The following is a 5177-nucleotide window of genomic DNA, read 5'->3' on the forward strand; positions in this document are numbered from 1 at the left end:
ACAAGTGTTCCAACAACATCAGAGACTCCGGTTACTCCAAACATTTCTGGATCCCTGCCTCTACAGAAGAAGTTCAGCAGCCACAGAAGGACAGTAGTACTGATCCTAGTCTGAGAGTAAACACTTGTGTTACCGAACCAGTTCCATCTACAACCGGTTCGGAGAGTCTTGCTCTTCAAACATTTGTCGCTACCGATTCCATACCTTCTTCGGCACCAGAAATATTCTACGGACCTGACGGTCTTCCCCTTCCACCTGGTTTGATTGCCATAGAAGAAATTGTGGAAGATCCTCCAACTAGTACTCCATCGAAATTTGGAGTCGGGATCACTCTATATCCTTCTTCATTAGAAGTTAGTCTACCGCCAGCGGAAGCTCCTGTAGAATCGCTAGTAATCTTTTGGATAGACTATAAATGTCTGAACAACCGTCAACATCTAGGACTGTGACGTCTGACACAGTGACGACAGAACTCCCTGCATATCACTCCAACAATGTTCACACGGTATACCATCTGTCCCAACTAGCTCTCAACCGCTAGAAGGAGCCCACTCAAGGGCCATTTCGACATCATGGTCTGTTCCTGTTTATTCATCCAGAATAATATCCGGAAACTCTTATGTTGAGTCTCAACAAATTGATCCATTTGGAGGTCAATTTGGGTAGTCCGGGCCCCAAGGGCAAACCATTCCCTTGAGTTCTGGATTATCACTGTATGGGGGGCAGTATCCCCTTTCATTATCCCCTTTGGGAGGATATCCATACGGGAGTACACAACAACATTCGGGTTATACTGAATTACCTCAAGCGGTTGGGTACCAATACTACCTCAACGACCAAGAGTTGTATATTTGATGCAACAATGCTTACCTATGTCAAATATACCAACTACGCCAGCTATTGTGATGGTGTCGCAAGTTCAAGTGCTACCTGTTGTATGCCAACCTCAGGTTTCTCGGGCTGTAATGCGACAGCCCGTTGACCCTGCGACTCAACCACAATCTCCGACTGGTGGAATGACACAGTTCAGACGGTACAATTACCCCTCATCTTGGTCAAACTATTAGTATCGGTCAACAGCACATGGATTCACAACCATGGCTAGTACAATACCAACAACTGCAATTCCAACAAGTATACCAAGGTTCTGAGCAACAAATCTTTGCAAATAGTGGACAACCGTATATTCAAAATGGTCAAAATCAACCATTTTACAATGGTCATGCCCACCAACCTTACCAAAGTTACTAGCATCAAATGCATTATGCCAGTATGCAAAGACCAACTGCTCAGGCAATCCCTCTTATCCTGGATATGCTTCACCTAACCTGAATCAGCAGTTACCATTTGTGGCAACTTTAGAGTTACCTGATTTAAATCGGTTAACAAACGATCCAATCGCTTACGCCCCTTGGTGGCCAGCGATTCCGCATAAACTTCCATCAGATATTCCTAAATTTAATGGAAATTCAGGTGAAGATCCATCGAATCATGTGATGACCTTTCATCTATGGTGTTCATCAAACACCCTAAATGATGATTTGATAAGACTTCGCCTTTTTCAGAGGACGTTAACGGGTCCAGCGGCAAAATGGTATATCTAATTGCCTAGAGCTTCATTCGACAACTTCAGTACCTTAGCCACAACCTTTTAACCCATTTTCAATTACCAATAAGGTACAAAACGGGAATAGAACTCCTTACCAACTTCAAACAGATGAGGGCCACTCACATATCTCATCATATACATGAGTGGCGACGTCGTCGTAGAATGGTAAAAAACGTATGTTCCCGGTCAGCTCTTAGCTGAATGGTTTATGAAGTCATTACTACCTTCCATCACGGAAGATGTGGCAAAGGGGTGAGTTGTAACAAAAGAGCAAGTTATCGCTCGTGCGCAATATTTGGACTTGATTTACACTCAGTCTGACACGCCTCTACGATAAAATACCAGATGCCCCTAGACTAAATTCTCAACTCCTCCTCCTCCTAAATCAAACAATGACTCTCATGCCGGCGATGGCGTGATTGGCACAATAGACACGAAATTGACAAAGCTACATCCAAAAAGGCCCGTAAGATTTTAGGTCAAAATGCAAAAGATGAACTTCTTGCCTCGGAAGTAAATGCCATATCGATAGATAAAGGCAAAGAAACCAAACAACCAGGGGCAAGAAGAAAGGCAAAGGGAAGAAGAAGAAACAGGAAGAATCTCTGAAAAATATTCTGCAAACCCTCCTGGAGATAGGAAACCAAAAATCCATGCCTTATATGCAATGAGGATCATTGGACCGCAAATTGTCCACACAGAGCTGAGCTTAAAAAATTCTTCAAGAATTCGAAAACCTCCGCAGTGTTAACTGATCCGTTTCCAAATCCAGGAACAAATCTGGTTGAAAGTGGAAATGCTTCCCGTCTCAAGTGCTAATGTTGTCAGTTTCAAACAGAAAAATGATGCTTTGATATCGACAAGGAACAAAGATTATGGGAATCCACAACTGTCGAAAAACATGGATAAAGATCAACCTAGTAGTTCGACAACAACTTCGACAGAATTTGCACCGCCCATCATTCCTGAATTAACAACAAAACCACCAAAGGGAGTAGCACACAAGTCAACGTTTAATCCCGCGCTAGAGCAGCACAACATTATAATATAGTGGAAGATTTGGCCCAATCGCCATCCGCTATGTCGAATCTTGATTTGGCCCAATCGCCATCCGCTATGTCGACTCTTGAAGTACTACAGAATTGCCCATCCCAAAGGCAGGCTTTATTATCAACCATTGGTGGGATAGACCCAAAGGATTCCAATCTTGTATCCTTCGATCATAAAGGATATGATCCTCAATTACCAGCTCAACTAGCTTTCCTTGTTCAAGTGAAAGCCCTCAACAAAACTGTTCATCGAACAATTATTGATGAGGGGGCATCTACATGCATTATGTCGATGAGTTGCTGGAAAACTTTAGGATCTCCAACATTGTCGGGATCTTCGAAGACATTAAAAGCATTCGACAGAAGGACATATACCCCATATGGTATTCTAAGTAACTTGAAAGTTGAACTAGGAGGGAAAACAGTAGAAATAGATGTTAAAGTAATCAACAGAAATCTCGATTACAACATCCTGTTGGGAACCATGGATATATGCTATGGCTGCTGTTGTGTCAACCTATTTTAGGAAGATTGCATTTCCCTTTCAAGGAGGGATTACAATCGTCGATCAACTAAACTCCCTACCCAATGGTTCTCAAGTTACAGGAAGCATTCCTATGATCCATGGAAGCCCTCATTTGCTTCAAAATATCAGAGTAGGCCTACTAAAAGATCCTATATTAATGGGAACTTTCGCCCTTCCACCTCCAATCAATCTGGCGGAAGTAGCGTCAATAGGAACCTGCAATATGATATCTTCTAAAAAGATCTCAGAAAACGATATCGACATGGATCATGCGATGGTTTTGCCTCCAAGCCCAATAGAAATATTGTAGTAATCAATGTTCCTAGCATGGGAGGCAAACCCAAATCAACGCTCAACAAGCGTTTGGATAGATAGGTCTAAAGAATATGGTACCCTTCAGATCCTTGGTCGCGAGTGCATGTCACCGACGAAGGAATTGTCCAATCAATGATAATTGAAGGGGCACCATGGAATGATTCCCACCATCGTTCCCTTCTTCCAAATTGTGGAGAAGACACTCCAGATGACCTTTATCATCCTTCAGTTTTTTATTTTCTATCAAATACTGTAAACACGGTGGATTCCGAGCGAAACTTGTCCAACATTGAAGAGACTATCGCCATAAATATCTCGACCAAAACAGATGATTGTAGAGAATATTTATGTTGGAAAATGTTGTTCTCCTTCAGAACTGGAGATATATGACACTCTTTTTCGTGAATTCAGAGATGTCTTTGCTTGGTCATATAGTGAAATGCCAGGAATTGACTCAAGTATCGTTGAACATGAAATTAAGATGTATCCAGATGTCAAACCGGTACGACAACAGTTACGGCAGGTGCACCCCAAAAAAGCCGCTGCCATTAAGGCAGAAGTTGAGAAACTTCTCCATGCTGGTTTCATCTACCCGGTTCCTCTAACCGATTGGTATCGAATATTGTCCCTGTTATGAAAAAACAAGGAACAATTAGAGTGTGCGTTGATTATAGGGATGTAAATCAAGCTTGTCCAAAAGACAACTACCCTACACCCTTTATCGACCAGATAATTGACGAATGCGCCGGATGCGAAATATTTTCATTCATGGATGGATTCTCCAGGTATAATCAAATAAATATCCGGCCACAAGACCAGTCAAAGACTGCATTTATTTATCCGTGGGGCACATTCGCATATCGAAAATTACCCTTTGGTTTAAAGAACACAGGGGCGACGTTTCAGAGGGCAATGAATTATGCCTTCCATGACATCAAAAACATCGTTCAACCATACCTCGACGACCTTCCGGCTCATTCGCGAAAGCAGACTGATCACCCACAACATTTAAGAGCGATATTTCTACGTTGCCGACACTACAAGATACGACTCAATCCACACAAATGTTTATTTTGCGTCAGTTCTGGTCGTTTGCTTGGATTTGTAGTCTCAAAGGACGGGATTCGTCTCGACCCATGTAAGGTCCAGGCAACCATAAATTTTCCTCCACCTTTGAATTTGCTTCAGATTCAGAAACTCCAAGTGAAAGCAAACTTTCTGAGGAGGTTCATTCCAAATTACGCCGAACTTGCTAAAGGTTATACACGCCTTTTGAAAAAGGAAGTACCCTTTGTCTGGGATCAGGTTGCGCAAGCTTCCTTTGACGCTTTAAAAGAATCCCTAATGAAAGAATCATTAATGTCCGCTCCTGATTATCAAAAAGATTTTAACCTGTATCTGGCTGCAGCGAATACGACCATTGCAATGGTTTTAGTTCAAGAAGTCAATGGAATTGAACATCCTATATATTATGATACAAAAAGAAAATATTATTACGTTGAAAAGCTAGCACTCCCAGCTGTTCAAGCGATACAGAGATTTCGACACTATGTCCTCTTTCGAAAAACTACCATTCTGTCAGATTGCAACCCCATGACTTATATCTTGTCGCGACAGTTGCTAGGGGGCAAATATTCAAAATGGATAGCAATCCTGCAAGAGTTTGTTCTGGAATTTG

Source organism: Pinus tabuliformis, chromosome 2_2, assembly GCF_031772625.1.
Source record: "Pinus tabuliformis cultivar Carrire ecotype Pingquan chromosome 2_2, CPIR1, whole genome shotgun sequence".
NCBI classification, from domain to species: Eukaryota; Viridiplantae; Streptophyta; class Pinopsida; order Pinales; family Pinaceae; genus Pinus; species Pinus tabuliformis.